General features: G+C 48.8%; 1 protein-coding gene across 2 annotated transcripts in view; it reads right to left on the bottom strand.

Annotated features, from left to right (window-relative positions):
• RALGDS (ral guanine nucleotide dissociation stimulator) overlaps window positions 1-12,698 on the bottom strand; it is a 102,110-nt gene that overhangs the window by 43,507 nt on the left and 45,905 nt on the right. The window lies entirely within an intron of this gene.

Below are 12,698 nucleotides of genomic sequence, written 5' to 3'. Positions count from 1 at the left end.
GTTATGCTGATTTAATTTATCTTGATAAATTATCAAATTAAACTCAACCCAGTAAGCGAAGACCATAAACTCCTGGGGGCAGGGACTGTCTTTTTGCCATGTGTTTGTACAGGGCCTAGCACACTGAGGTCCCTAGGTGACACAGTAATAATCATAATTCAGTTTAAGGACACGTTCATTAGTGGTTTGCATGGGAGTCTAGATAGACTATAATTTGATTTAGTTACACCATTGCAACCTTTGTAATATAGACCAGACCAGAGAGAGAGATTAACCCTTAGCACCTTGCATGTTCAATGCACTGAACAATCACATAACTCCCAACAGTCCCTGCTTTCAGGGGGACTGTCCTGCTTTGACCCTTGAAACCCCATGGCCCAGCAGAAGCAGCTCCTGTCCCGTGGGGCTGGCTGGGCTTGGCTCCCCACTCTGGGCTTTGCAACCTGGTCCCTGGTGCACAGGGTTTCAGTGCTGTCCGGGTTTGGCCTGGACCCCCTGATGGGGGGAGGCAGCCCCCCAGGCAAAATTTGGGTAGCAGTACTCGCTCAGATTTGGCCAGGTTGCCCTGCAGCCATCAAGGGGCTGGGCCAAACCTGAGCAGTGCTGTGACCCTGTGGTGCCAGGGGCCATGTCACAATGGCTGGAGTGGGGAGCCGAGCCCAGCCAGCCCTGCGGCACAGCCACTGCAGGGTGAATCCAGGACAGGCTCGCTCTGCAACTGCCTACCCCGGGGGCAGCACCTAACACACACACACACCTCCAACCCCCGGGGGACAGGACCTGTCCCACTTTAGCCACTGGAAATGTTGGGAGGTATTATGCAATCATTAACCACCGAGGGCTGCCCACGTATGAAGTGGGTCACGGCCAGTGCCACCATTGTTCAGAAGAGGAAGCTGAGATACAAGGAGATGAAGTAACTTGCCCCAGATCTCGCAGCAAGTCAGTAACAGGACTGGGACCACTGGTGTGATCCAGAATGGCCATTCCTAGGTGCCCTCTGTGGGTACAGAAGGCCTGAGAGCAGAAGCAATTCAGTCCTGCTGTACCAGAGATCAAGGGGTTACAGGTGAAGACTCCTATGCAAATGGGTTACAGCAGGGCTGAATTTGACAATACATGGTTCATGATGCCAGGGGGTTGTGGATCTTAACCGATGGGCTCTGAGCCCCCAAACAGATGCTGAATCCACATATTGTAACTATTATTAAGTACAAAGAGAACCAGGCAAAACTGTTCATTAGCTGTCACTGTTGCTAAAAGGTGCAATCCTGCAAACATGGAGTCCCAATCCCAAGGTCAGAAACTGGACTTTCATGTCTGAGTTTTCCGAACGGCTGAAAGATTATTAAACGCTTTGTGTATTCAAAACCCCACAGCCATATTACCTAGGAGAACATCAGGCTGAGAGAAGTACATCCAGCTGTATTTTTAGATTAGCACATCAGCAGTTAGAAGCTTCTGCCAGGAAAATGGGGAAAGAAAGGGTTAATAAAGCCAACACTAAAGTGATAATGATTCAACTGGAAAGTTAACAGCCCCCTGAGATGAATGAGAGAAATCCATGCTATTGTCCCAGCTATCTGCAGACTCAAAATGGACAATGGGGCATCAGTTGACCTTCTGAAAGGTGATCAGCCCAGACACTGGAAGGCTAGAAATTTTTCCTTATTTTCTTAAACTCCAATTTAGGGACTTTAACAAAGAGAAAAAATGCAGGAAACCAGCAGAGACCCTGAACCTACAATCAACAGACTTTTCCTCCTTTCTGGGTTTGAACACAGTCCTGCCAACATCTGGAAGTTATAAATAGGGACACATGGGGAGGTGAACAGGGGCATTCCTTTGAAATCGGTTGGATGGGTATTTTTTATAGGGACTCAGTAGAAAAAAAGAGAGAGATTTTGCTTAACACACAGAAAGTGTCCCTCCTAAATAGAGGGAGTTGGCCATCCATGTGTGTGATTGGATGGGCATGTGGTGAAGGGACATCTAGACCTCACTTCCTCACTGTTGGTACAGCTGTGCCACTGTAAGCTCTCTAGTGTAGACATACCCTTAGACTGAAAGTTCTTTGGGGCAGATACTGTCATTTTGATCTGTGTTTGTACAGCACCTTGCACAATGGGGTCTGGTCTATGACTAGGGCTCCTACACACTACCACGATACAGACTAATCATCATCATCACTTTCTGTCGGCAGACCCCTGCCTTATGCACCAGGCTCCAGTTTAGCTGTTTTTGTCCTTTACTAAAAGATGCAGCTCCACTAGGTGACTAATTTTTGCTGGTCCCTTGGTTGGCCACTAAAGACAGTTTCCCTGGAATAATACTAATGATACTGGGTAATAAATAATACACAACAGGAAGTAAACTACAACCTCCTACTTTTGATCACGTAGGATGCACTCAGATCACATTTTCAAGCCTTTCTTCATAACCATGAAGGCTAGAAATGTACTATTTTTTTAAATTAGGCTTTCTCATGACTCCAAGAGCTGGGGCTTTGAGAAAAACATGAAACATGACACCTGTGCTAAAATGGCAACACAGGTTTTACCCACAGCAGAAAGGTTTCACAGTGCTTTGGCCTAACTGTGCTCCCACTGACGTCTCCCCGTGGTAAAGCCCCTATTAACTAACGTGGGACTAGACTTAGGCCAATGAGTAGGAACTGAGCATGATGGAAAATCCGTCCCTTTGTGTCCCTCTCTAATCAGTGCTGGAACTACACACACACACACACGCATCTCCACTCATAGATGCCGACTCCGTGGGTGCTCCGGGGCTAGAGCACCCACAGCTCACCTCCACCTCCACCTGAGCGCGTCGCATCCCCGCTTTGCCCCCTAGCTCCCAGCGCTTCCCGCCGCAAAACAGCTGTTTCAAGGCAGCAAGCGCTGGGAGGGAGGGGAGAGGAGGGGGAATGCGGTGTGCTCGGGGAAGCGGCGGGGCTGGGGCAGGGATTTGGGGAAGGAGTCCAATAGGGACAGGGACGGGGCGGGGACTTTGAGGAAGGTGTTGGAATGGGGGGCGGGGAAGGGGAGGGGCAGGGGTGGAGTCAGGGCAGGGAGGGTGCGAGCACCCACCGGCGCCGGGAAAAGTTGGCACCTATGTCTCCACTTATACACCACCTCTCCTTAGGCTGTGTCTGTGTGTCCCTGCTCTCTCTCTCCTTTGCTTCCTACCAGTTCCTCTTTTCCTTCCCTGCCTGCCTTGTGCGTTTCCTTTTCCCTTTGGTTATTCCTGTCTCTCTTCTTCATCCCTCCCCTCTTCCTCTGCCTGCCATAGTCTTCCCCTTTCCCTGTTCATTTATCCGCCCCCAAATCTGTGCCCCACCTGTCATACACACACCTCACCTGCACCTCTCTCTCTACTTCCTCTACTACTCCCATTTCTTACTCCTCACGCAGCACTGAGGTTCACCCGATTTGGGTTTCATTGTACAAAAGAGCAAATCCTACGGGCTCACGGTGTGAAATTACTTTCATTTTAGAATAAAGGGACAGTCTCAATTTGAAAATGGAATTTAAAGTATTTAGGTAGTACACCTGCCCTGCCAATGTTAGTGTTTTCTCAACCACATTTTCCTATTAAAAATATTTCTCTCTTCCTTGCTACTGTATGGAAGACCCATGTAAGCAACAGGGAAAACTGACTCACGCAGTCTCTCTCTCACCCCAGATTTCTTCATTTCCTCTCTCCTGTGGTATCTCTTCCCCCTGCCCCATTCCCGGGGGCCACTTTCCTCATGTCCCCCTTACAGAGCTCCCCACCCCCATCCTACTCCTAGATTTGGCCTATCTGTATAGCCCAGGATCTGCAGGGCTCTGTGTTGGCTGCTACAGCCTTCCTCCAAACCCCTAAGGGGCACACTTTCTCTAATGCTGGCACCAACCTACTGTAAACATTCTGGGGTGGGGGGAAGAAGTATTGAAAGGGTTGGTAGGAGGTGGCCACGTGGCCTAGGTCAGGTCCCTTAGCATTAGCACTGATCATCATCACTAGCGTTGCTTTGCAAACAATTTTAATCTCCATGTGACCCCTGAGCATGTATCATCACTGCCACTTTACAGATGGGGAAACTGAGTCAGATCCAGCACCCACTTTCCAAGCCAGGCATCTGGATCACTCTGTGTCCGTCCGCTTCTTGACCCCTGTTTCTTCGAAGCACTAGACAGTGCCCGGGAAATGGTTAGTAACCTCACTCCTTGCACAGAACGATCAGCAAGACCGGGCGGCCTGGCGTAAGAGGGAATTTACATTAAACACACCAATGTGTTTATATCCAAACACTCAAAGAACAAAACTCATCCCAAGGAGAGAGTTCAAATCCCACAGAGACGATATTAATCGCATTCAGCCCCTCTGAGCCCCAGTTTTTTTTCTGAGCCTCTGTGATCTGTCCGATATTCCAACACTTTTCTACTGGCCAATCAGCACTGCTCACCTTCAGGGCTGCATCAGTGTTTCTGTTCTAATCTCCGGGTGCCGGGCCTCATGCTGGCTGGAGCGGCAGCATTTGGGGAGCTTATTTGAAGACAATATTATATTTAGAAACAAGGATTCAGAGTCCCCTCTCCCCAAACTGTACTTGCCCATTTAGCAATTTATTTTGGAGAGGTTAGGAAACGAAGTGATTGCCAATCCTCTGAAACGGCTCCCTGGCTCTCATCCCAGTCCTCCATCCTCAGTCATTTAAGAACCCCTTCTTTTCTGTGGTTTGCATTCTCCTTTCCAGCCTTACAACATGCCACAGAGGGGGAAGACTGTCTAGTGGTTAAAGTGCAGAAGAGCAGAGCTTTATTCCCAGCACTGCCACTGACTCACTGTGTGGTCTTGGGCAAGTTTCTCAAATTGTCTGCGCCTCAGTGACCCCATCTGTAAAATGGGGATGATAGTACTTGTCTCCCACATTGGAGATGTGGGAGCTGTGAGGCTCAATGCATTAATGGTTTTAAGATGGTTGGAGACAGAAGGTGCCAAACCCACACAAATAATGATCACGGACCGAGTATGTTGCTTTGAAACAATCACACAGCGGTCACTTTGTACCACTCAGCTTCTCTTAGTTTACATTACAGCCTGATTGATGCTTTGTCACTGCGGAAAGGAAGGAACAGGGGGACGCAGAAAACAGAAACAGCCCTGCTGTGTCCCAGTCCCCAGGATAGCAGGGCCCTCTCTCGCAATCGGGTTTAAAGATTCATCGAGAGGCCAAGTGTTTGTTTGAACTTCAGGACGAAACCACTGCAGCTGGGACAAGGTAGCAATCTATTACTGGGGGGCTACAAACTACGGAGGGGGTCCAGAGGGCTCTGTCCTGCTTCCCAGAAACAAGAGGAAAGGGGGAAATGGATTAAGTCAATGGAGATAGACACACCTACCTCAAGGGGAAAGAGGGAGCAATAAATGACACATCTAAAGCTCTGCCCAGACTGGCTCTCCAGACCTCACCCTGACTTCCCTGTACAGCGTTAACCTCCTGTGCTCTGCCCTTGCTAAGTTCTTTCCACCTGTTTGTATTTCCTACAGAACAAAACAATCACACTGCAATCCCGCTCCCCACGCCGCATGGTTCTTGCTTTCCCATCCTGATGCTGGCTCAGCGAGTGACAAAGCCGCCCCGCCCCAGGCACCAACGTGCTATCATCACACGCCGATGCCTCACATGTCAATACATCGTTTGGACAAATCGCGCACATTCCCGTTGCCATACACTGACCCTTCGCTCCTGATCTGCATGCCCAGGTCTCTCCACCCAGGCAATGCACAATTCCAGAATGTCTGTTCATACGGAACATTGGCATTGACAAGTCCTGACGCATAGGCTCATGTAACTCTACAAATATCTCAAGCAGCTGCCCTGGGCATGTACAGTGGTCTCTGAGTTATACAATGTACATCTCCCTCAGGCCTTTGAAAACAAAAACGTGAACAGAGAGGAGCCGGCGTCAGAGCAGAGAATTTGGAACTCCTGTTCTCAGCTCTCCATTCAGGAGCGGACAGGCATGTACCATCTAATCCTAGGGGAGCGTCCCCCAGAATATTATCAGCTAGTGACTTCTGTTGCTTCAGAGAGTTTGATAAACTCCCAGGCTGAGAGGCAGCATGGTGTAGTGGTTTGTTGGGAATTCTGTAGGCTGGGCATCAGGCTGTCTGGGCTCTAGCACTAACTCACTATATGAGGTTGGATAAGTTACTTCAATGCTCTGTGTCTCAGGATATGTTCTATTTTACAGGGGGGTGGAGGGCTAACTTCATTGCTGAATGTGAGGCACTCTGGATCATAGAATATCAGGAGGTTATCTAGTCCAACGCCCTGCTCAAAGCAGGGCCAATCCCCAGACAGATTTTTGCCCCAGAACCCTAAATGGCCCCCTCAAGGATTGAACTCACAACCCTGGGTTTAGCAGGCCAATGCTCAAACCACTGAGCTATGTCTCCCACCAAAGGACTATGGAGTACAAAGTGTTATGAATTATTGGTCCAGGTGGTTTGTTCAGCTTGACTTGAACTGAATCCTGAACCAAAACTTCTTTGTTGTTCCATTTTATTTTAAAATACTTCCATTTCTGTGCCCCCCTGAATTTCCTGGTCCAAGCCAGGGCTGGACAATGTGTGTCAGACACATCACACTCCCATCCCAACCAGCAACCCCCGAAGAACAGTTTTAGGACTTGTTTACATAGGGAAATTCACTGGAATAGGAATGATGAAATTGCTCCCATGTAGACACACTTATTCCAGAGGAGCTATCGCAGAATTACGAATAGTTATTCCACTTTACATTCACATCCTATCAATCTGGAAAGACTTTCCCAGGTAGACAACTCCTAATTCCATGAGCTACTTGGCCGACTGTTTCAGATTGGAGAGGTCCGCACCATTTGACTCAGCCCCAGGTTCTGGGTGCTTCGCAGGACTGAACCACTGAATCTTTTGAGCTGATTGGGATTCTCTGTTTTGCTGATTAAAAAGCCTGACTCTGTCTTTGTACTCTGTGCCCTTCCTACCCAGTGGCACCTTTATCCAGCTGGGATATATTGCTCTTCCTAAGCAAAGCCCCCACCCCCACAGGCAGCCATGGACAGGGACAGTGCTAGCCTATTGGGAGCCCTCAGCAGGAATATTTTGCCCTCCCTCCCCCACAACACATAGTATTGATTAATAGGGGGGCCCCTTGAGCTGCTTGGGGCCCTAAGCAATTGCTTATTCCTAGCGCTGGCTCTGGCCATAGATTAAGCCACAAGTGCTAGCTCAGGATCTCAGTTCTCCTTCCAAGTCTCCGTTAAGCATACAAACTCTCTCACACAGCCGGACCAGCTCCTAATTACAGCCAGTGCCCAGAAGCAGCACAAGGATGCATGCACCACCCCCAGACAATCGGAATTCAAAAGCCCCTGTCTGACAGCGGTCCGTGTTTAATTTCTTTGGGCCCCCTGTACGCAGCTGGACTCCAGCACTGCATGCCGAGGTTTCAAACCCCTCGAGTTGAGCCAGAGGCTCATGATTATGCCATGGCTGTGTTTTTGCCTCCAGGTCTAAAGAACCCACTGCAGTTTTTTCTGAACTTCTGTCTATTCAGGTTCTTATACCAACCTCGTCACTGAGCGCCTTCCAGGGCATTAAGTGACAATTTAAACCATTCTGTCCCAGACTCACTCACCCACACATGCCAATACCACCCCCAAAAGCCAACTAATCACAGTTTTGCACAACAGCTTTCATGCAGGTGCCACCTCTGGGGATGCGCTCAGTGGCTATACAACTGCACACTGCAACACGACACAACTGTTATTAGGAGGGGAAGGGAAGATTCTTTTAGCCAATGGAAACTACATGCAGAATTTAGAGAGGCACAATGTAGCTATTTACATTGGGATTTCTCCAGAAAACCAGAGAGAACAGGCCTACTTTTGTGCAAAGTGTCATGGGATAATTTTATGGTTGCAAGAGGCCAGTGTGATGCGTGTCACTGTGAATATGTGATGCCTTTGTTTTCCATGTGTTATACATGCCCTATAACTTTATATGTCTAAGCACTCTCCCTGTGAGTACAGTTCAGCAGCCATTTTGATCTCAGGGCTCGCGAGGCCTGTTACACAGAAGAGACACACTATGTTCTCCGCAGGAGACTTGACTTTTGTTCTTTCTTGCGCTGTTTTGCTTTAAAGGATGCTGTTAGTTTAACATCACCCTTCTCTCTGAACATTTTCATCTGTGCTTGTCACAAGTACCACCTAAAGCCACTACAACTGAAAGAAAATGGAGGACAAATATTTTCCCTCTATTGTTTGACAGTGATTTGTGTAGAGCCAGTTTCACTGTTTCCCAGTTGAGCCACTTAAGTCAGTTTTCCCTGTTGCTTACATGGGTCTTTCATACAGTAGCAAGGAAGAGAGAAATATTTTTAATAGGAAAATGTGGTTGGGAAAACACTAACATTGGCAGGGCAGGTGTACTACCTGAATACTTTAAATTCCATTTTCAAATTGAGACTGTCCCTTTATTCTAAAATGAAAGTAATTTCACACCGTGAGCCCGTAGGATTTGCTCTTTTGTACAATGAAACCCAAATCGGGTGACCCTCAATGCTGCACTTGATGCAAGGTGTGACATCTCCATCTGACACCATGCTGGGAGATCGCAGGCCTGACTCAGAAGGGATAATGTCAATTTCTCTTCACCGTCATCATTTCCTGAAACTCCTGCGTGCTCCGTACAGGTCTCCCACTCGAGGAATGGCAGCGCCCAGCCCTGCTTATCTTAGCAGACCAGATAGCAACTCGAGGCTGGACAGATGCACGGAACAAAGTCAAGCTAGCTCCCGACTCCCAGCTGCCTCATCGTTTCCCAGAAGAAAGCCCGAGCTATAAAGGCACTTACTGGGCACAGCTTATTTTCCCCTCCCCACCCAGTAGGAACTAGAATCTATGGAGGATTTTCTATGTACATGGCTATTTCTTCCCCTTATGTTGCATGACTGGAGGGGCGGGGGGCGGGGGAATAAATGAGTGGAATGTACATGAGCAATATCTCCAACCTATATACAGTAGTATTAACGATGCAAAAGTATGCACAGGCACAGCAACGACAGTAACCATCAACTGCCTGTGAAATACTGACCACAGCAGGAGATGCCAGGCCGTGGGGGAGTCTAATGGTCACCGTGACCAAGGCAGGAGATTGTCTGGATCTCACAGAGCAGCACTTCTGTCTGGGCCTGATCAATCCAACGGCACGTGGGGTTGGGTTTGAATTGGAACCCATTCTTTCTGATTGATTCTACATAGTTCATCGTTTTCTCCTTCACCCTCTTCTTAACCAGCTGAGAGACAGAATGGGGGAAGGGACTCAAGACTCACCAGTGTGTTCCTGGTTATGGGACATTTTGGCCGCATGAAGCCGAAATGAGAGAGAGCTGTGAAGTCCAAGGAGCATTTTTGCCTGCAGCTGTCCTATAGGGTCCTTCTAAAGTCTGTGGCTGCTCTCCCACGCCCTGCACAAAGCCCATGTATATTACAGGCCATACCACAGTTCCAGTGGGCCTAAAGAGCATCTTCACTTCCCCACACGCTGCATCTAGAGTGGTAAACATTAGCAAAGTGCAAAGCTAATGGCTTGTTAAAACTCCCGCTCAGTTCAGTAAATCTAGTTTTGGTTTCCAAGCCCCAGTCAAACCAGAAGAGAAATATCCAGGGGGCATAAGAAGCTCTCCCCTGGACCACGCCTGCATCCTCCCCTCCATCTGGGCTTTTAGCACAAGCTTTGCAGTTGGTGAAACAGCTGGTGCTCTGGGTGATGGACTGTTTCAGCTGATCTGGGAAACAGCCAGCTTGACATAAGCCCCTCCTCTCCCACTCCTCGAGCCAGCATTAGGATGCTGCCCCCCCCCAGCTGACGTTATCTTTGGGGGGGGGGGTTCATCCCCTCACTCTCACACAACCATCGTCTTTAGCCTCTCTGCCCTCCTCCCCACCCCTGCTCGAAGCACTCAGACTACAGCACCTCCAAGTACAATTTGGGAACCAGTTTGCAAACTTGGGGGGCTGGCGTGAGGCATGAATTGTGAGCAAAGGAGCTTGTGGGGCTGAGAAATCAGGCTCTGGCTCCGCTCTCCTCTCAGGAATATATTCAAGGGCAGTGAGTACATTTTTCTAGCAAACCACGTACAGCCAAAATGACACATTTAGCTGAATCGAGTAAAAGGAGAATCTCAGAAACAAGAGCCTTTGGCACCCGATCAACTGAGAAACCCCATAGGACAAAGAAGAAACTTTGCTAAGCGGGGCATGTTCCTGCCAGCTCCGCCCCGATACATTTTTTATCCCCGTTCTATTCTGTTTTGATCTATCCAGGTGGGAGGTGCGTGATGGAACCACTGGGAACACACACACACATGGAGTGGACAGACAGAAAGGAGGGACGGCTCCAAACGGTCTTTGTACGTGGCATGATCTGGGCCCTGCTCTCCAGCTGTGGAACAGTGTCCGTGGTTCTATTCTTGGTGATGGATGTAGCAATCTCCTAGCTCTCCCAGCTGTCTCTGAATCTGCCTAGCCTATGCATGGCACACTGCATCTCACTTACAAGCCAACAGGGACAGAGAAGGTGGTGTGGTAGCTGATCTGGCGGTATGACATTTCAGGGAGCTAGTGAGAGCTCCTGCCACCATGTCCCCCACAGTAGGTGCCGTTTTGTTAGTCAACGTCTGCTCAGCGTCAGGAACCTGGCTCTGGAAGTGTTAGCAGTCATGTTCTCTATTCTCATGGAGCTGCACCCTCCCCCATGCCCTATGTCTGAGCTCCAAGTAACAGTGTGAAATGGGTTATCCTCCAGGCCTGCCCTGCAGGTGGAATTGGGGCCTGTGAGAATGGCACCTCGGCAAACCTAGGACACCACTCAACCACCTTCTCTAACATTCCTACAGCTGCAGTTACTGTCTGACCCCCTTCTGCAGGAGGGCACGGGGAGGGGGGCTTCTCTGGAAGCCACCAGTAATCCCCTAACACAGCAGTGCTTAAGCTTATCATGGCACGGAAGCCGAATGGCTTTGGAAACCGAGGTCGTTTCAAGTAAGGAGTCAAATTAAGCAATGGGATCAAAGCAATTTAAGGGATGACAGACAAGGTGTCAGGGGTCGGCAGCAGCCCTGTAAGCATTTGGTGTTGAAGGAAACTCATTTAAAATGTAAAGCAATCCCATAGTATTGTAGAAGGCAGGGAGCGCCCCCTAAGATAGCGGACGTGATTTACAGTGAAGAATGAAACCTTGCTGTCAGGCTTACGTGGACTGAAAAGTGAAAAGCTGATGTGATATAAACTGAGCAGCTGACCGAGTGCTGAGCACAGAGCGAGCGCATCCACAGCCTGGCAGGATTCAAACGGAGGAGCCGGAGGAGGTACTATGAAGCAGAGAAGAGAATGTTACATGGTCTGACTCTAGTGGTTGAAGCACAGGACAGGGAATCAGGACCCCTGGGTTTCAGTCCTGATTCTGACACTGATTTGGTATGTGACCATGGGCAAGTCACTTCGACTTATATTCACCCACATAGAATCACAGAATATTAGGGTTGGAAGGTCAGGAGGTCATCTAGTTGAACCCCCTGCTCAAAGCAGGACCAACCCCAACTAAATTATCCCAGCCAGGGCTTTGTCAAGCCGGGTCTTAAAAACCTCTAAGGATGGAGATTCCACCACCTCCCTAGGAAATCCATTCTAGTGCTTCGCCACCCTCCTAGTGAAATAGTGTTTCCTAATATCCAACCTAGACCTCCCCCACTGCAAATTGAGACCATTGCTTCTTGTTCTGTCATCTGCCATCACTGAACAGCCGAGCTCCATCCTCTTTGGAACCCCCCTTCAGGTAGTTGAAGGCTGCTATCAAATCCCCCCTCACTCTTCTCTTCTGCAGACTAAATAACCCCAGTTCCCTCAGCCTCTCTTCGTAAGTCATGTGCCTTAGCCCCCTAATCATTTTTGTGGCCCTCTGCTGGACTCTCCAATTTGTCCACATCCCTTCTGGCAGTGCAGTGGCAGGTCGGAAACTGCATGGAAGTTTAAACGTCCTTCTGCAGTAGTATCAATCCACACACAAGATCATGGTCTTTCACATGAAAATCAGAAAGGAAAACTAGTGTGAGAATCAGAAAGGGAAAGTTCAATGGTCCAGGCCCCAAACTAAGTAAAATGCAACTTCAACAGCAGCAGTGACAAAAAGCAATTAAGAAATGTAAAGTCATTTTAATATTCCCTGGTATTGTTAACAACACAGACAAAGGACGTTCCCTCCACCTCTTCTACTTGCACTAAAAGAGGTTTCCACTGTGCATTGTTTTAGGAGGGATGTTATTCTGGATGCCTTTCAATTGCAAGCAAGGCTTCTTTTCAGGTTCTTCCAAACACTGGACGCCAGTGGCAGAGGAGCAAATTCACCTCTGACTTACACTGGGGCAAACATGGAGTAACACCGCTGACACTGCACCAGTGTCACTCGCCCAAACCAGTGTCATTTCAGTCAAGCAGTGCTGCCAACTCCCGTGGTTTTATCACAAGCCTTGCAATTTATGCTGTTTTTCTGGAGGCCCCAGATCCTGGAGTCACGTGACTGCACAAGAATCTCAGCGTTCATTAAAAACTGACTGTTTCTAGTCCCCGTGGTTGCAGACGAAAGCTTAAAAGTGTGACCTGAGT

This window comes from Malaclemys terrapin, chromosome 17, assembly GCF_027887155.1.
Source record: "Malaclemys terrapin pileata isolate rMalTer1 chromosome 17, rMalTer1.hap1, whole genome shotgun sequence".
NCBI lineage: Eukaryota > Metazoa > Chordata > Testudines > Emydidae > Malaclemys > Malaclemys terrapin.
This window is presented reverse-complemented; position numbering and strand designations above follow the sequence as displayed.